Source organism: Mustelus asterias, unplaced genomic scaffold (assembly GCF_964213995.1).
Source record: "Mustelus asterias unplaced genomic scaffold, sMusAst1.hap1.1 HAP1_SCAFFOLD_235, whole genome shotgun sequence".
Lineage (NCBI taxonomy): Eukaryota > Metazoa > Chordata > Chondrichthyes > Carcharhiniformes > Triakidae > Mustelus > Mustelus asterias.
The window spans coordinates 636,888-657,500 of record NW_027590210.1 but is presented as its reverse complement, the minus strand read 5'-3'; the positions used below and the strand labels follow the sequence as shown (position 1 = coordinate 657,500).

The window sequence follows — 20,613 nt, the reverse complement described above, 5'->3', positions numbered from 1 at the left end:
GGATAAAGTAGACGTGGAGAGGATGCTTCCTCTTCTGGGACATTCTAGGACGAGAGGTCACAGTCTTAGGATAAGGGGCAGCAAATTTAAAACAGAGTTGAGGAGAAACTACTTCTCCCAAAGGGTTGTGAATCTGTGAAATTCGCTACCCCAAAGAGCGGAGGAGGCTGGGACAGTGAGTAAATTTAAGGAGGGGTTAGACAGATTTTTAATTGGTAATGGGTTGAAGGGTTATGGGGAGAAGGCAGGAAAATGGGGATGAGGAGCATATCAGCCATGATCGAATGACGGAACGGACTCGATGGGCCGAATGGCCTAAATCTGCTCCTATATCTGAGGAATTTCTGACCCTTCCTATTTAATAATTCATTCCCTCGTCATAAATGGTAACATTTCATGACATTTCTGATTAATTGCTGTACCTGTATATTAGCCCCTTTTGATTCATGCCCAAGGACGGCCCAATCCCTCTGTCCCTCAGAATGTTGTGATCTCGCACCATTTAGTTATTAAGTGTATTTTATATTCATCAGGCCAAAATGTACATTTTCACATCCGCCCACATTAAACACAATTTGGCGAAGCTTTGCCAATTCACTGAACTACTTATGTCCCTTCATCGTCCCCTTACATCCTCATCACCATTTATTTTCCAATCTATCGTTGTGTCATCAGCAAACTTAACATCCATTTCTGCTCTGTGACATATCACTGTGTAATCTAACAATTACTCCAGTTCCCCTGGATTACTGCTCTGTAACATATCACTGTGTAATCTAACAATTAATCCAGTTCCCCTGGATTACTGCTCTGTGACATATCACTGTGTAATCTAACAATTAATCCAGTTCCCCTGGATTACTGCTCTGTGACATATCACTGTGTAATCTAACAATTAATCCAGTTCCCCTGGATTACTGCTCTGTAACATATCACTGTGTAATCTAACAATTAATCCAGTTCCCCTGGATTACTGCTCTGTAATATATCACTGTGTAATCCAACAATTAATCCAGTTCTCCTGGATTACTGCTCTGTAACATATCACTGTGTAATCTAACAATTAATCCAGTTCTCCTGGATTACTGCTCTGTAACATATCACTGTGTAATCTAACAATTAATCCAGTTCCCCTGGATTACTGCTCTGTAACATATCACTGTGTAATCTAACAATTAATCCAGTTCCCCTGGATTACTGCTCTGTAACATATCACTGTGTAATCCAACAATTAATCCAGTTCCCCTGGATTACTGCTCTGTAACATATCACTGTGTAATCTAACAATTAATCCAGTTCTCCTGGATTACTGCTCTGTAACATATCACTGTGTAATCTAACAATTAATCCAGTTCCCCTGGATTACTGCTCTGTAACATATCACTGTGTAATCTAACAATTAATCCAGTTCCCCTGGATTACTGCTCTGTAACATATCACTGTGTAATCTAACAATTAATCCAGTTCCCCTGGATTACTGCTCTGTAACATATCACTGTGTAATCTAACAATTAACCCAGTTCCCCTGGATTACTGCTCTGTGACATATCACTGTGTAATCTAACAATTAATCCAGTTCCCCTGGATTACTGCTCTGTAACATATCACTGTGTAATCTAACAATTAACCCAGTTCCCCTGGATTACTGCTCTGTGACATATCACTGTGTAATCTAACAATTAATCCAGTTCCCCTGGATTACTGCTCTGTAACATATCACTGTGTAATCTAACAATTAATCCAGTTCCCCTGGATTACTGCTCTGTAACATATCACTGTGTAATCTAACAATTAATCCAGTTCCCCTGGATTACTGCTCTGTGACATATCACTGTGTAATCTAACAATTAACCCAGTTCCCCTGGATTACTGCTCTGTAACATATCACTGTGTAATCCAACAATTAATCCAGTTCCCCTGGATTACTGCTCTGTAACATATCACTGTGTAATCCAACAATTAATCCAGTTCCCCTGGATTCCTGCTCTGTAACATATCACTGTGTAATCCAACAATTAATCCAGTTCCCCTGGATTACTGCTCTGTGACATATCACTGTGTAATCTCACAATTAATCCAGTTCCCCTGGATTACTGCTCTGTAACATATCACTGTGTAATCTAACAATTAATCCAGTTCCCCTGGATTACTGCTCTGTAACATATCACTGTGTAATCTAATAATTAATCCAGTTCCCCTGGATTACTGCTCTGTAACATATCACTGTGTAATCTAACAATTAATCCAGTTCCCCTGGATTACTGCTCTGTAACATATCACTGTGTAATCTAACAATTAATCCAGTTCCCCTGGATTACTGCTCTGTAACATATCACTGTGTAATCTAATAATTAATCCAGTTCTCCTGGATTACTGCTCTGTAACATATCACTGTGTAATCTAATAATTAATCCAGTTCCCCTGGATTACTGCTCTGTGACATATCACTGTGTAATCTAATAATTAATCCAGTTCCCCTGGATTACTGCTCTGTGACATATCACTGTGTAATCCAACATTTAATCCAGTTCTCCTGGATTACTGCTCTGTGACATATCACTGTGTAATCTAACAATTAATCCAGTTCTCCTGGATTACTGCTCTGTAACATATCACTGTGTAATCTAACAATTAATCCAGTTCCCCTGGATTACTGCTCTGTGACATATCACTGTGTAATCTAACAATTAATCCAGTTCTCCTGGATTACTGCTCTGTAACATATCACTGTGTAATCCAACAATTAATCCAGTTCCCCTGGATTCCTGCTCTGTAACATATCACTGTGTAATCTAACAATTAATCCAGTTCCCCTGGATTACTGCTCTGTAACATATCACTGTGTAATCTAACAATTAATCCAGTTCCCCTGGATTACTGCTCTGTAACATATCACTGTGTAATCCAACAATTAATCCAGTTCCCCTGGATTACTGCTCTGTAACATATCACTGTGTAATCTAACAATTAATCCAGTTCCCCTGGATTACTGCTCTGTAACATATCACTGTGTAATCTAACAATTAATCCAGTTCCCCTGGATTCCTGCTCTGTAACATATCACTGTGTAATCTAACAATTAATCCAGTTCTCCTGGATTACTGCTCTGTGACATATCACTGTGTAATCTCACAACTAATCCAGTTCCCCTGGATTACTGCTCTGTAACATATCACTGTGTAATCCAACAATTAATCCAGTTCCCCTGGATTACTGCTCTGTGACATATCACTGTGTAATCTCACAATTAATCCAGTTCCCCTGGATTACTGCTCTGTAACATATCACTGTGTAATCTAATAATTAATCCAGTTCCCCTGGATTACTGCTCTGTGACATATCACTGTGTAATCTAATAATTAATCCAGTTCTCCTGGATTACTGCTCTGTAACATATCACTGTGTAATCCAACAATTAATCCAGTTCCCCTGGATTACTGCTCTGTAACATATCACTGTGTAATCCAACAATTAATCCAGTTCCCCTGGATTACTGCTCTGTAACATATCACTGTGTTATCTAACAATTAATCCAGTTCCCCTGGATTACTGCTCTGTAACATATCACTGTGTAATCCAACAATTAATCCAGTTCCCCTGGATTACTGCTCTGTAACATATCACTGTGTAATCTAACAATTAATCCAGTTCCCCTGGATTACTGCTCTGTGACATATCACTGTGTAATCTAACAATTAATCCAGTTCCCCTGGATTACTGCTCTGTAACATATCACTGTGTAATCCAACAATTAATCCAGTTCCCCTGGATTACTGCTCTGTAACATATCACTGTGTAATCTAACAATTAATCCAGTTCCCCTGGATTACTGCTCTGTAACATATCACTGTGTAATCTAACAATTAATCCAGTTCCCCTGGATTACTGCCCTGTAACATATCACTGTGTAATCTAACAATTAACCCAGTTCTCCTGGTTTATGTTTCCCTGTATCAATGTGGAATGGAACCCACTCCTGATACCGTGATCACACAAACACGGTGAGGGCGCTCCCTCTGGTGGTGATCTGAGGTAAATGGCCTCTGCTTGGGAGATCAGTGAATTCTCAGACTACTGGAGGATCTTGTTGCAGGAATACACTGCTGTATTTTTCTTAGGAATAAGAAAAATACAGCAGCGTAATCCTGCAACAAGATCCTCCAATAATTATAAATTGCCCCTCTGGAACTTTTGTATCTCTCCCCTCTCACCTTAAACCTATGCCCTCTGGTTTTAGACTTCCTTATCTTTGGGAAAATATATTGACTATCGAGCTGATCTGTGCCCCTCATTATTTTATAGACCTCTATAACATCACACCTCAGCCTCCTACGCTCCAGAGAAAAAAGTCCCAGTCTCTCCAGCCTCTCCTTATAACTCAAACAATCAAGTCCCGGTCGCATCCTCGTAAATCTTTTCTGCACTCTTTCTAATTTAATAATATCCTTTCTATAATAGGGTGACCAGAACTGTACACAGAATTCCAAGTGTGACCTTACCAATGTCTTGTCCAACTTCAACAAGACGTCCCAACTCCAGTGCTTATCTGAAATACGGCTGAAGGGGAAAATTATTCACCAATTTACAAGTTGAACTCAAGGTTCTGCAAGTTTTAGCGAAAGATGAAGTCTTGGTGCGGCGTCTGTGAAACAGCGACTCTCAATGTTGTTAACATTGCTACATGATATTGCAGGATTTTTGTGCAGCAGTTTATTGTGTGTTTTATTACTTTGATGATACTACTACTGCATCTGATGCCTCTGTCATTATTTTGATGTTGTTACATTTGACGTTTAGTATTGATATCAGTGCATTTGTCCCCGTTTCCGGACGCGTCTGCGCCATTAGAACAGGACCTGTTCTGTTGATTAGATGGATGAATTTCCCTGCAATAAACTCATAAATCCAGAACTGACCAGTTTGCATTGTTCACTTCGAAAGAACGGAAGTCTTGGACGGTCGCTAATAATCAAACACGTATACCAACGAAATTTAAATAAGCCAATGTATCAGGGAGTGTTTTTTATGTTTCTACTGAAGGTTAGTCTGCAAGTTTCATTGTGATAAATAATAAAATATGTTTTAATTCCATTATGTTAATCGCAAGCAGAACATTTTATATCGATATTGCTTGAATCATGCTCACATCTGAGGCATTTTGGTATTGTGTCCACAGTCCCCATGTCGAGTGTGTTTTTGTATAGGTTTCTGATCTCTGATTCACCGTGCCTCATTGCACTGTAATACACCGCAGAGTCTGACAGCTCAACCGAGTGAACAGTGAGAGTAGTGGAGCCTTTCTCACGGTCCACAGATACTTTAAACCTTCCCCCAGCTGTTTCATCTCTGAATGTGGATACGACATACTCGGGAGCTTGATCGGTGGGTTGCCAGCAGTGCCGGATTCAGGCATAAGCTAAACTAAACAAGCTGAACAAGCTAAACAAGCTATAGCATAGGGCCTCACAGTCTGGTACAGAGACACAAAATCAAGTTACAGAATACTGATTAGAATGCGAATCCCTACAGCCAGCCAAGTCTTAAAGATTCAGACAATGTGGGTGGAGGGATTTGTCTGCTAATTTTTTTTTAGTGCTAATTACCCATCCTGGGGGCTCTGCCTATTTCTGCATCTGCATTGTCTGTATCTTTAAGACCTGGCTGGCTGTCGGGATTCGCATTCTAATCAGTATTCTGTAACTTGATTTTGTGTCTGTGTGCCCTGTTTGAGAGCACATTTCCACTCCATCTGACGAAGGGGCAGCGCTCCGAAAGCTTGTGGTGTTTGCTACCAAATAAACCTGTTGGACTTTAACCTGGTGTTGTGAGACTTCTTACTGTGTTCACCCCAGTCCAACACCGGCATCTCCACATCAGATTCTGTTCAATCAGGTTTGGAATGGGGTCATTGAGAACATTTTGGGGCTTGTTGATTTACATACCTCACCAAATATCTTCTTCCGGCACGGTAGCACAGTGGTTAGCACTGCTGCTTCACAGCTCCAGGGACCTGGGTTCGATTCCCGGCTTGGGTCACTGTGTGTGTGGAGTTTGCACATTCTCCTCGTGTCTGCGTGGGTTTCCTCCGGGTGCTCCGGTTTCCTCCCACAGTCCAAACATGTGCGGGTTAGGTTGATTGGCCATGCTAAAGTTGCCCCTTAGTGTCCTGGGATGCGTAGATTAGAGGGATTCGTGGGTAAAATGTGTAGGGATATGGGGGTGGGGCCTGGGTGGGATTGTGGTCGGTGCAGACTCGATGGGCTGAATGGCCTCTTTCTGTACTGTAGGGTTTCTATGATTTCTTCTATGATTTCTTCTAATTCTGAATTGGAATTGGTGAGACTGAATTTTATTATTTGAAGCCAATTGGATGTCATATGATGAGGTCGGCAGCAATGAACCAATCAATAGGGGCCCGGATATGACTCAACTTCTTTCCAACTCTTGACGAAAACAATTTCATCTTTCAACCCTTTCTGGTCACATCCACTGCGAGCTCTCTGCAAACATGTTTCCTGTTACCCTATATTTATTCCTCACAGCAGCAGCTCTTTTAACTGGTAAGTTCACAAGTTGCTCAACACTGTGTTTCACATGTTTCCCTCACACTATATTCTGTCGGGCAGTTCGTTCAGTGGAAGGGGGTGAGGGGAGGCGATAGGAGGATTGGCTTGATCCCAACTTCGAATAGTCATTCGGATCTCGCTGATTTCAACACTGAACACTGTTTGATGGCAGCCGACACATTTCCCCTCAGGGAATGAGAGAGGACGAGTTAGGCTGAAATTCAAACTTCTCTGATAACAAAAAATGATTTGACAATCACTAGACTTTCAAACACACAGACACTGAGCAATTTCCCGTTCCAGTCACAGGGAATGAAGGCGAGGAACTAATCTCGTTAGAAAGTACAGGATGTTTATGCTGGAAGTTTTATTTCATCACCGCCAGCACCTTCCCGTTCCAGCCACTGAACTGTGAAAAATATGCTTCTGTTCAGCCGTCTGATTTCTCTCTAAGGTTATGTTCAGGATGACGAGCAAGTCCTGGGGGAAACAGAGTGCAGGCGCATTGTGTAACTTAATATTCCTTTGTGTTTTTACAGGGCATTGTCGAGGAGATTCTGTTTCACAGACACCTGCAGTCTCCGTTACTGAAGGAGTCAATGTAAGGTTGTTCTGTAATTATTCAACTACAAGTGCGAGCACTCTATACTTGTTCTGGTACCGTCAGTATCCCAGCGGATCCATGGAGTTCCTGCTGCAGGCAAACAAATACGGCGGAAACACAGGGGGATCCTCAGGGGACCGTTTTTCAGCGGAACTCAATGATACAACCCGCACCGTCCCGCTGAAAGTGTCTAAAACAGAGCTGGCAGACTCCGGGGTTTATTACTGCGCTCTGAGACCCACAGAGACACAGAGCTGGGCTGAACCTGTACAAAAACTGTCAGAGCCCCACTCAACATAACAGAGCGTTAGGCAAACATTGTGATCAGAGTGAGTCTGAAATGAAACCTGAAATCCTGGTGATTTCTCAAACTATTAATTCCAAGATATGTTTTCTTATTAAAAATGTATTACCAAAACAAAGCAACGGGGCAGTTTACAGAATTAACATGAGAATATTTGTACAGTTTGATGACCCAAACTGTTTCCCCATCTGTGCAGAAAACACCAGCAGACAATTTTGACTCAGCATGTCATGGCGTTCAGTAATATTGTAGGTACCATGTGCCAGGTACCATGCCCTGAGGCGGCGCTGGTAGACCAGAGATTTCCATTTGATTGCTCCATGAATATGCCTGGCAAAGTCCTGCAGTGGTTTCCATCACCTCCTGCAGTAAGGCTGGCCAGGGAACTCTCCTGTTCTTATCACTTGTCATTCGGCTTATTGGAAGAATTTACAAGCAGATCATCAACCTGTGTGACCGGATAATGTCTGTAACCATAATGCCCTGAAGTGGGGATAGATCCCAGAGTTTCCGGTTCAGAACTTCCGTAATTCACACATCGGCTCTTGCGCTGTAGTTTGTGGTGGTGTCAAGACGCACAGGTATTTCCTGTAACTCCAGCTGTCACCTGTGACAGGGGGGACTGACGGTTCTGCAAGTTTTAGCGAAAGATGAAGTCTTGGGACGTCATCTGTGAAACAGCGATTCTCAATTGTGTTTATGTTGCTGCATCATATTGCAGGATTTTTATTGTTGCAGTTTATTATGTGTTTTATTACTTTGATGTTATTGCTATTACATCTGCTGCCTTTATCATTTCGATTTTGCTACATTTGCTGTTTAGTGTTGATACAAATCATTTATCTCAGTTTTCAGACGCGCCTGCGCCATTAGCACAGCGCCTGTCCAGCTGTGTAGATGGATGAATTTTGCTTTAATAAACTCATAAATCCACAACTGATATGTTTGAATCGTTCATTTCGAACGAACGGACGTTTTGAAAGCTCGCTCATAATAAAACAATTGTGATAACCAAATTTCAATCAGCCAATGTATCAAAGAATGATTTACATGTTTCTTTTGAGTGTTAATCTGGAAGTTCAATGATTAGAAATAATAACATGCATTTTCAATTCCACCATATTACTCGGATCAAGAACATTTTCTGTCGATTTTACTTGCATCACACTCATTTCTAAAGTCAATGTGCTGTTGTGTCCTCTGTCCCCATGTCGAGTGAGTTATTGCTCCTTCCACTCATATTGCCTGTACCTTTAAGACTTGATTAGCTGTAAAGACTCACATTCCAATCATTATTCATGTAAATTGAGTTTGTGTCTTTGTGCCCTGTTTGTGATCAGAACTCCCACCCACCTGACGAAGGAACAGCCTGTTCCGAAAGCCAGTGGCTTTTGCTACCAAATAAACCTGTTGGACTTTAACTTGGTGTTGTAAGACTTCTTACTTTGTTTACCCCAGTCCAACGCCGGCATCTCCACATCATGAGTGAGTTATTGTACAGGCTCCTGATCTCTCTGTTTCACCGTGCCTCACGGCACTGTAATACACCGCAGCGTCTGACAACTCAACCGTGTTAACAGTGAGAGCAGTGGAGCCTTTCACACCGTCCACAGATACTGTAAACCTTCCCTCAACTTTTGCATCTCTGAATGTGGATACGAGATACTCGGGAGGTTGATCGGTGAATTGCCGGTACCAGAACACAAAGTCATTTGCAGTGACAGTAACATTGTGGTGAAGGGAGACGGTCTGTCCCAGTTTTACCCGATTCACCGACATCTGAAATGTTTCCGAGTGACAAGGAACATCTGTCAAAATAAGAATACAATTAACATGAAGATACATACGGGGATAAATAAAGTGCTTGCGTACATAGACGGAATTAACTAATCTATGCGTCTATCTATCCAAAGAACAAATCTACTTATTATAGATCTTTCTATCTTCCTTTTTTTCCATGTTTAGCCATCTTTCTGTTGCATTTCTATCCGCTGAGGTGTCTGAGAAGCAGTTATTTTTCCTGTTTGTTTCTTTACTCAGTGTGTGTGGAACAACGAAACAAGAGAGTTTACTTAATATGTTTCCACACACTGCATCTGTACTGACAGTTATCGGATATTGCAACTCTATCCAGATGGAAGGTTAAAAATGGAAAATCGATACTTCTAATATCAGCGGCATTGCTAAAGGCACCAGTTTTGGGTAAATTTAAACGTGCAGCGGAGGCAGGGCAGTGAGCAGGATAGTGTTCACCCGGATCCGCTCTGTGTCTCACTGTGTCTGCTTCACGCACAGATACATTCCGGAGTCCTGGACCGAGGTGTCATCAATACAGATGGTTTTTGAATTCTTTACTCGGTCAAAGGACAGTGTGTAACGTCCTTCGGTCGCACTTCCATCGTAAATGGAGGCGATCAGTGTCGGAGCCCATGTCAGTGTTTGTCTGAACCAGAGAACGGTAACGTCTGTAGCAACGGAGAGCCGGCAATTCAGTTCAAACCGTTCCCTTTCCCGAGACACCATCTGCTCAGGGTGGGAGCTCTGAAACTCACACTGAACGGCTGTGAACAGAAGAAAATCACTCACAAACCGCATGATGTGAAGAGAGTGTTGAAATAATGAATAATAGAAACATAAACCCACACAATATCAACAGCATCAGAGTCCCAACTGGAAAGCGGTTTTTGCGGGTGTTCTTCTCCATGTTGATGAAGATGCACAGGAGGATCAGTCCGGGTCTCATTTCTAGACTGGGACTTGCAGCCGAGGCCTAGACTCTGAGTGGTGGGGAGGGGAAGGAGAGGCGGGAGCTTTACACTCTGATGAGCCACCGTGTCACCACTATTATGGGATGTCGGTCTCTGACGTCACTTGCGGTGCCACTGAGTGATTGGCTGTTTCTCGAACCAGAGACCACTTGAACCGTCACTGCCCCCGACCCCCTCTGCTTCCGGTGTGTAACAACAGAGTAAATTGTTTCATAACTGCGGTGCTCTGGTGTCTTTCTAAATGAAAAGAGCCGTTCATAATCTTAGAATCGTAGACAGTTGTAGCACTAACAGAGACCATTCGGCCCATTGCTCACGTACTGTCTCTGTTGATGGGTTCCCCACTTATTCTTTATCAGCAGCTTGCATTCGATGTATCTTATATTCTTAAAATTTCCGTTTACTGGTCAAATATTTATCCACTTGTCTCCGCAAATTACTTATAGATTCTGTCCCCATTACAGTTTGGCATGAACCACCTAGCAGCCGACTGCACAGAACACAAAAGTCTTCTCTCTCCGTTTAATAAAGATCACCAGAAATGCCGCTCTCCAGTCACGCACTGAGAGGCCAGCCGGGTTATCTCTGTTCCTTTTCAATCTTTTCCAACCTGTCTTGATTGGGTACAAGTCTGCCAACCACTTCTGAACAGAATTGCAGCTCCATTGAAAATGTCCCCAGTTGCTCAAGTCTCCGCTGTGCATTGTGCTCTCTCTCTCATCCCCACTTCATCTTTCCCAGTCTGTCTTACACATTGTGTCTGAGATTAACGCTACACGGATCCAAGTGTTTGAACTGTGTCCTCAACAATGATGTGTATAAGGCTTACACATGTCCCCTTGTGTTCTGAAATCTGCGTCCTTGTTAATAGTGAGGGAGTTAGTGTTGGTAATGCCATTGTTAATAGTGAGGGAGTTAGTGTTGGTAATGCCATTGAATGTCAAGGGGCAATGGTTAAATCCTCTCATTTGAAGATGGTTACTGCATGGGGCGACACGGTGGCGCAGTGGTTCGCACTGCTGCCTCACAGCGCCAGGGACCCGGGTTCAATTCCGGTCTCGGGTCGCAGTCTGTGTGGAGTTTGCACGTTCTCCCCTGTCTGTGTGGGTTTCCTTTGGCTGCTCCGGTTCCCTCTCATAGTATAAAAGTGTGCGGGTTAGGGTGATTGGCCGTGCTAAATTGCCCGTACGTATCAGGCGGTTTAGCACGATAAATATGTGGGGAGATGGAAGTAGGGCCTTTGTGGGCTTGTTGTCGGTGCCGACTCGATGGGCCAAATGGCCTCCATCTGCGCTGCAGGATTCGATGAACGCATGTGGCGTGAATGTTGCTTGTCAGGCCAAGCCTGAATATTTTCCAGATTTTGCTGTATTTGGACACAGACCAATTATCTGATTTGAAACAATAGATTTTCAGCATAAAATTAACAACAATGCGGAAGATTTCCTCAACATAAAGCCCACACTCACTGAGTGACTGTTTCCTTCATCGGATAAGTTATGCTCTGACTGTCAATAAATCTGAGCAAAGCCGCTGGCAGATATTGGGGAATTACAAAGCCCCGGGCGACCCCGCTCGCATGCTCCATTTCCTGCTCTCTGACATATCTTGCCTGCAGTCTGCTGTTTGTTTGATCGTTGCAGCAAATGTACACAGGCGTGAGGTTTTTGTACAGTGACTCCCGTCTTTCCTCTCAGTGTGGGCTCTATCGCACAGTAATACAGAGCGGTATCCGCGCTCCCACTGTTTTCAATAATCAACTGGCCCCATTTGCTCGCAGTGGAAAGTTCCAATTCGAATCGCTCCTTTCTCTCTTTGCCATCCGAGAATCCGCTTATTATCCACTTCAGACCCTGACCGGGTTTTTGCCTGTACCAATCCATTCTGTAAAAGCTGGAAATGTCATAACTGCAGTTTATCTGCACCGAATCCCCGCTCTGGACTGTTCTCGCTGTGGGAGTTTGTGAAACTTGGTCCGAGCGACACCGATCTGTAAAAACATTCAGACAATGAGGCACTGGAACAAAATGAATATCAGTAAACAGTCTCTATAGGTTACAGAGTAAATTTCCTGCGCTTACAAATTGGTAGAACCATAATGACAAGGCACAGATACATTTGCACCGTGTGAGACAGTAACAATGTCAATAGGAAAACGGAGCACAGCTCACAGCAGAAGAGCGCGAAGTGAATCAACAACTTCAGTATTCCCCGAATGTAAGATGCACCAGATAACGTTTCAGACACTCGGGTTCTCTGCAATCTGATGGGCTGGAATCAGACTATGCTCTTCCGGTGTAAGGATGTGGTTTTTTGATCCGCTGCTGCTTCTCTTTCCGATCATGTGTGAACAAATCAATTTTCTATAAACCAGGGCCCTACTTTACTACAGTTACTTTAATTGATAAAAGTGTTCACTGCTTAATTGTTCAACAATGAAGTCGTTGATTTCAATTTGAGGTAATTATTCATGTGAATTCTACCCAAGTGCAGTTCAAATGATCGTTTCAAATACAAGAAGCTCCTCCCGCTGCTCAGGCCTGGCTCCGTTATCCTCGGAAACTCTGCCTCGGGATTTCAATTGAAGCATCAACCATTTAGTTGATGGCCTGTACCGTTCTGGTTATGTTTTATTCTAGCTCAACATCCTCACCCTGACAAGAGGAATATCCTGATTTTATTTAATATCCAAACATTTATTTAATATTCTGAATTGAACTTATCTGAAATACACAACATTGAATTGCAAACACGACTGACCAACAAAAGAAATCGAGTTAAAAACAAAATACTGCGGAGGCTGCAATCTGAAACAAAAACAGAAAATCTCAGAAGGTCGGAGAGCATCTGTGGGAAGAGAACAGAGCAACATTTTCCAGTCTAGATGATCCTTCCTCAGAACGTACATCCTCCTCTCAGTCCCTGAAACTGTTTTTTTTCCGCGTGAAGTCATTGTCCAATCCAAATTTGAAGGAGTTTCTGTGGAATCCGTGCACAGTTTGTCTTCGTCAACAACATTTATCTGACGAAGGGTCACCTAATAGACTCGAAACGTTGGCTCTACTTTCTCCCCACAAATGCTGTCAGACCGGCTGAGGTTTTCCAGCACTTTCTGCGTTTGTGTGTGAAAAGAAATCGAATCATTGGGTAACCCAGATCCCATGGTGTTTATCTGACCACAGGCAGCTTCTAAACAAAATCAAATATTTTTACATGGAAGATATTTAAGAAAGATCGACCAATTACACTTGATCCCTCTTTATTCTGGATGTAAAACATTCTGCCCCCTAAACCTCGTTCATCAACACAAAATCCAAGTAGATCGGCACTGAGTCTCGATTTCCTCATCAAGCCAAGTTTCGCACACATGAGGACGGTCTAAATCGGGATGTTGGATTTATGTCACATTATCAGTAACCCCCGCAGCTTGACTCCTGGACTTGCACAATTTCACAAGCTGTACTGTCTGGAGACAATACACATCTCTTTAACCTGTGTTGAATGCTCCCTCCACCCACATTGTCTGTGCATTTAAGACCTGGCTGGCTGTAGAGATTTGCATTCTAATCAGTATTCTGTAATTTGATTTCTGTGTCTGTGCCCTGTTTGAGAACAGAGACCACTCCATCTGACGAAGGAGCAGCGCTCCGAAAGCTTATGGTATTTGCTACCAAATAAACCTGTTGGACTTTAACCTGGTGTTGTGAGACTTCTTACTGTGCTTACCCCAGTCCAACGCCGGCATCTCCACATCAGGGAGATTACCAGGCGTTACATGGGGTTACGGGGATAGTGCCTGTGTGGGATCGTTGTTGGTGCAGGCTCGATGGCCGAATAGCCTCCTTCCGCACTGTAGGAATGCTTTGCTATGATTCTCGGTAACATATTCGGTCACCGGGAAATATTTGATGCTTTTGCCTCATTTCTCGTCTGCAGTGCATTGTCTGGGTTGACGGAACGGTGCTGAATGAAGCCAGAGTGCGCTGTTACTGCCATTGCCCGTTTTGTCCAGATGAAACCCGGTGCTTTTACCATCCGATAATTATGCTTCACATCATCATGTGATAGACCACTTTAGAAATCGAGAGAAAATACTGTTAATACAGAACACATGACTGCACGAGGAGTATTTTGTTCTTTGTAAAAGTGTCAGTTCAGAAAGCTGCAATTGTGAGGAGCAAATACAAAGCAAATACCGACATGTTTGCAGGAAGTTATTGGTTGAGTTGAACAGAGCGGGCTGAGCCTGAAATGATTTTAGTGAAGATTTAAGTTAATGTTGAGTTACGTCCTATGCCTCTGCGGTTTGGTTCATTTCTGAGAATGAAAAGGTGGTATCCAGTCAGACCATTTGGTTTCTTTCTAATTCCAAACAGCTGAGCGTACGTTTGTTTCCCAATTCTTGGTTTCAGAGCTGGGAGGCAGTGAATGGAGCACTGTGGGTTTACCTACACCTCAGGGACTGCAGCGGTTCAAGATGGCAGTTCACCAGCACACAAAACCCGATTTCAGCCAGAAAACCGACTATGTGTTGCTGGGTGAGTCTCTTTGGCGTCCCCAGCTGGCGGATCCAGTTTAATGCACGCTGGAATTTGGCTGTTGAGTGGATTCATGGTTGACTGCAGTACATACCAAGACACAGCCAGAAATATAAATTGGGGTTTTTTCAACGCGACCTTTATACTGTTGAGACGAAGGTCTGACGAAGAGTCTTCTAGACTCGGAACTTTGGCTCTTTTCTCTCCCCCACAGATGCTGTCAGGCCTGCTGAGATTTTCCAGCATTTTCTGTTTCGGTTTCTGATTCCAATATCCACAGTATTTTGCTTTTGTCTTCATACCGCTGGTATTTATATCGGAAAATGATGCTAAATCTGCTGAAATCATTGCTGAAGTTCTCTGTTCAAATCCTGGGCACGAAGAAGTCGAGAGAACGCCAAGATTTTGGAGAATGTTTGGAGGTTTTGAATCAGCATATAGTCAGGATCGAACCGACTAATTTGGTTTATTTTGCTTATGAGAAAGAAGGCACAAAACCGGTTCAATTGATATTTTCAGAATGCTGCACTTTTCAGAGAGTAAAATCTAGCATTATAGATACATTCTAAATTCACCGCTTATCTTTCTGTCTTTGCAGCTGAGGACAGCGGCTGAGTGACAGAATGTCCATGCTTCGGATGTGTGCAATAGTCTTTGTCTGGAGGAGGTGGACTTATCAAATAAGCTTCTCCACCCCGGGTGACATCTAAAATTCTAATAATGCATAAATAAAAACAGTGGAATTTATGACCGGAAACTGTTAAACGTAAACTTGACTCACAGGTGATCGAAAGCTGCATTTTGCAGTTCAGGTCGCCGCCACCAGGCGGCAGTGGGATACCGAGTTCGGTTCAATGTCGGAGTGCATTCGAGACTCACAACCGTGGCCAGTAACAATATTGAGAAAATGTAAATAAAAGAGCTATTTCGAAGCAAAAATATATATGAGCATTGATAGCAAACGTATATTGTTTGACGAAATCAGTCAAAAAAAGCCGTGAACTGTTGGTCCGAGGAATTGGATTATCTCCTTCGGGGCTGCTTCGAGTCAGTGGTCTGATCAGCATTTAAAAACTCTGCGACCATCCTGAACCAGTACGCTGCTACAGTAACTGACTTCATTAGTAAGTGTGTGGAAGATTATGTGCCCAAGAAACAAATCCCCAACAGGAAACTATGTATGAACAGGGCTATCCACTGTTTGCTGAAGTCTCGGTCTGAGGCGTTCAAGTCAGGCGACCCTGACTTATGCAGGAAAGTCAGATATCATCTAAGGAGATTCATCAAAGATGCCAAAAGACATTACTGGACCAAACAAGAGTCGCAGGCTAGCCACACAGACCCGCACCGACTGTGGCATGTTGTGCAAAACATAACAGGCTCCAAGATGAAGGCATGTAAAATCGCCCCCTCCAACACACCCCTCCCGAATGAGTTCAGTGCATTCATAGTAAGTTTCAGGAGGGAATGAGAGATAAGTTGAAAGCAGAAAAATGCAGTCACTGTGAGAGATGCGGGGTTTGAAAGCTGAATTGAAGAATTCTGTAATTCTGAATTCTCCACATCAATTCTGAATTCTCCACATCAATTCTGAATTCTGTTAGGCAAAGATACCATGGGCCGAGTGGCCTCATCTCCTGCATTGATACGCTATACAAAGAACAAAAGAACAAAGAACAATACAGCACAGGAACAGGCCCTTCGGCCCTCCAAGCCTGCGCCGCTCCCCGGTCCAGGATTGAATCCTGAATCCAGGATCCCCGCCCAATTTTCCAGCCTATCTACATCCTAATATCCTATCCACCGAGCTGTCCCTCACAGCTACGATGCTTTGTTCATCACAACCTATTAACTCACCCCCACCCCCCATTCCAGACCATGTGATCTCCAGGGAGAGGCGAAAACCCAGAGTGAAAACCCCAGGGCCAATATGGGGAAAAAAAATCTGGGAAATTCCTCTCCGACCCCCTGAGGCGATCGAAACGAGTCCAGGAGATCACACTGGCCCTGATCAGAAAATGCTTCCCAACCCTATTCATTTCCACTTCTGCTTTACGAACACCATCTGAATTCCCTGCCCCCGAGACAGGTTCCCAACTATCCGCAGTCTCGCTCTGTACTGGCACCAGCAAGATGATCATAGAATGAAGCCTTGAAACGAGAAACAAAGAACAATTAGCCCGTGCCGCTCCCTGGTCCAAAGTAGACCACTCTTTTGTATCCCTCCATTCCCACTCCGTTCATATAGCTGTCTAGATAAGTCTTAAACGTTCCCAGTCTGTCCGCCTCCACCACCTTGCCCGGCAACACATTCCAGGTCCCCACGACCCTCTGTGTAAAATATGTCCTTCTGATATCTGTGTTAAACCTCCCCCCCTTCACCTTGAACCTATGACCCCTCGTGAACGTCACCACCGACCCGGGGAAAAGCTTCCCACCGTTCACCCTATCTATGCCTTTCATAATTTTATACACCTCTATTAAGTCTCCCCTCATCCTCCGTCTTTCCAATAGAATATGTTTCTATTTTGTTCATGTCCCTGGCCCCGTTATGCCCCTCCCTCTCTATTTCTTCTCAGTCACTTGGACAGTGAGCAGGTGCAGAATGGTGACAGATTCCGGAGATGGAAGTCTCGCTATTTCCGTTCCGGGTGCAGCTGAAGCTGCCTCACACTTCACTCAATATTTTGTCTCCTGCATCCCCGCCCACGACTTCCGTTTTCTGCTCTCACTCTGAACCTATTGTGTGATTGGACGGATTGCTGCCGCTGCTCCATTCCTCTCATTGGTTGGATCAGCAGTGCAGTGGAACAGTGTCTTTCTGTCTCTGACAGGATTTCACTCATTGCAGAGTTACAGACTCAGGAAGCATCATGGTGAACTATCTCACTCCGATCCTCATCATTCTCTCACTTCTCAGTAAGTATTTTCTTCCCAGTAAAACTACAAGCTCCTCCTGACTGCTGTAACCCAGATATTCTTGTTGATAAAACAATAGTGATAATGATAATTGTGTCGTTTAATCTGAGGCTAACTCTGATTGTCATATTGCTGTTGTTTCTGTTAGAAAGGAGCCACCAAGACGAAGTGGAACAATTGGATCCTGTAATAAAGGTTAAAGAGGAAAATGATGTCACACTAACCTGCACTTTGAAAACAAGCGATTCCAGCCCTTATGTGTACTGGTACAGTCAGCAGCCCGGGAAAGCTCCAGTGTACATGTTTCAGCTTATTGGAGAGAATGTACAAAAGAATCCCGACCTCAATGATCGGTTTTCTTCCAAATTTGATAAAAAGAACAAGACTAGCGAGCTGACGATCAGTAACACACTGATTTCCGACAGCGCCGGGTACTTCTGTGCCATGGAGCCCACACTGCTGCAGAGATATAGCGAATGCCGTGCAAAAACCCCACACTGGCAGTTCCAGTTAGTGCCCAGCAGGGTGCGCGCGCACACACGCGGGTAATTCAGTTTCCACAGAGAGAGTGATGGAGATTCTTAACATTGCAACAAAAGACAACACTCAAAAACAGCAACTGGTGTGGTCCAGTTGCAATTACATTAGTTAATGATCGGAACTTACATTTGCAATATCGATCTGAGATACTGTCACCCTGTGTGAGCTGACCGTCGCTTGTATCACTTTCTCAGGGTTCCCTTTGGTGTCACCAATGGGGTCTCGGTCTTCCAGCGTGCTATGGACCGAATGGTGGACCAGAACGGGCTGCGGGCTACCTTCCCGTACCTGGATAACGTCACCATCTGCGGCCATGACCAGCAGGACCACGACACAAATCTCCTGAACTTCCTACGCACTGCATCTCGCCTGAACCTGACCTACAACAGGGAGAAGTGTGTGTTTCGTACGCGCCGTTTAGCCATCCTAGGATACGTGGTGGAAAACGGGGTCATTGGCCCTGATCCAGACCGTATGCGCCCCCTTTCTGAACTTCCCTTACCTGCTAGTGCAAAAGCACTGAGAAGATGCTTAGGCTTCTTCTCTTATTATGCCTCAACCGGGATCTTGGGTTCATGTCACACAATCTGTAAACCCCCACGACTTGCCGAGGGTTGCAAAATCTCACTAACTGTCCTTCACCTGACCAAGGAGCAACGCTCCGAAAGCTAGTGGCGTTTGCTACCAAATATACCTGTTGGACTTTAACCTGGTGTTGTTCGGCTACATACTGCTGTTTACCCCAGTCCAACGCCTGCATCTCCACATGCTTGCAAAACACACCTCTTTAATCTGTGCTTAATCCTCTCTCCACTCACATTGTCTGTACCTTTAAGACTTGATTACGTGTAAAGACTCACATTCCAACCATTATCTTGTAAATTGAGTTTGTGTCTTTATATGCCCTGTTTGGGAACACGACTCCCACTCACCTGATGAAGGGGCAGCGCTCCAAAAGCTTGTGGCTTGTGCTACCAAATAAACCTGTTGGACTTTAACCTGGTGTTGTGAGACTTCTTACTGTGTTTACCCCAGTCCAACGCCGGCATCTCCACACTCTGAGTGGAAACAGAGAGAAGTAGGAGAGGCCGGAGGTGAGGAGAGAGATTTTATACATCTACAACTCAACAGGAACTTTGACAGAATTTCCAAACCCTGTGAACACCATCAGCTCCAAGTTCCTCTCCAACTCACACACCATCCTGACTTGTCTGGCATCCAGTACTGAAAGAACAGAAATTTATTTCATATAAATACTGGGAAGACTGAACCCATTGTGTTCAGTCCCCACGACAAACTCCACTCCCTCGCCAACAACTTTATCTCTCCTCCTGGCAACTGTCTGAGGCTGAACCAGGCTGTTCACAACCAGGGTGAAATAGTTCATCCCAAGATGAGCTTCCAGCCACATGTCCACATCATCATCAAGACCACCTTCATTCATAGAAGCATTAATAGTAATTAATTAACACTAATGAATAATAAAATACAGTGTAGAAGGAGGCCATTCAGCCCATCGAGCCTGCACCGACAACAATCCCATCCAGGCCCTATCCACATATTTACCTGTTAATCCCCCTGATACCAAGTGGCAATTTAGCATGGCCAATCCGTCTAACCGGCATATCTTTGGACTGTGGGAGGAAACCGGAACACCCGGAGGAAACCCACACAGACACGGGGGGAATGTAGAAACTCTGCACAGACAGCGACCCGAGGCTGGAATTGAACCCGGGTCCCTGGCGCTGTTGGGCAGCTGCACTAACCACTGTGCCACCGGGTCACATGTCAGTGCCATCGCCCGACTCCAGCCCAGTCTCAGCTCATCTGGAACCCTCACCCATTCCATTGTGACATCACACCCTCACCCATTCCATTGTGACGTCACACCCTCACCCATTCCATTGTGACGTCACACCCTCACCCATTCCATTGTGACGTCACACCCTCACCCATTCCATTGTGACGTCACACCCTCACCCATTCCATTGTGACGTCACACCCACACCCATTCCATTGTGACGTCAGGGCTTCACTCTCCGGTCACAATCCCTGCCGGCCTCCCACATGCAGCCTCAATGGCGGCAGTCAGCCCGGGTCTAACACTACAAGCCGCCGCTCCATTTGGTACAAAGGGGGGGGGGACCGGGAAGTTCATTTCCAGGGTTTGAACAACATGTTTACGAAGCCTCTCCACCCACCCGCCACATTTATCATTCCCCGCGCGCCGCCCTCTACCTCGTATTGATCTCGCTTCCAAGTTGAAACCGTCCGTCCGCCGCCATTACCCGCACTGCGCATGCTTCAGGTCCCGCCCCTCATTCACTCCGATTGGACGGAGGACCAGCCGCTCCCGCTCGGTCCTCCAGCCCCG

General features: G+C 44.3%; 1 long non-coding RNA gene across 2 annotated transcripts; it reads right to left on the bottom strand.

Annotated features, from left to right (window-relative positions):
- Positions 1-7,570: 7,570 nt before the first annotated feature.
- On the bottom strand, positions 7,571-20,540 carry LOC144485841 (uncharacterized). 2 transcript variants are annotated; one of them, XR_013496198.1, is made up of 3 exons: positions 20,478-20,540; positions 11,712-12,232; positions 7,571-9,282 (listed from the first exon to the last, which is right to left on the bottom strand). It is a non-coding gene; the product is annotated as an uncharacterized LOC144485841 (long non-coding RNA). The 2 variants fall into 2 exon arrangements; XR_013496197.1 differs by having other exon boundaries at positions 8,494-9,282; positions 10,118-12,232.
- Positions 20,541-20,613: the final 73 nt, after the last annotated feature.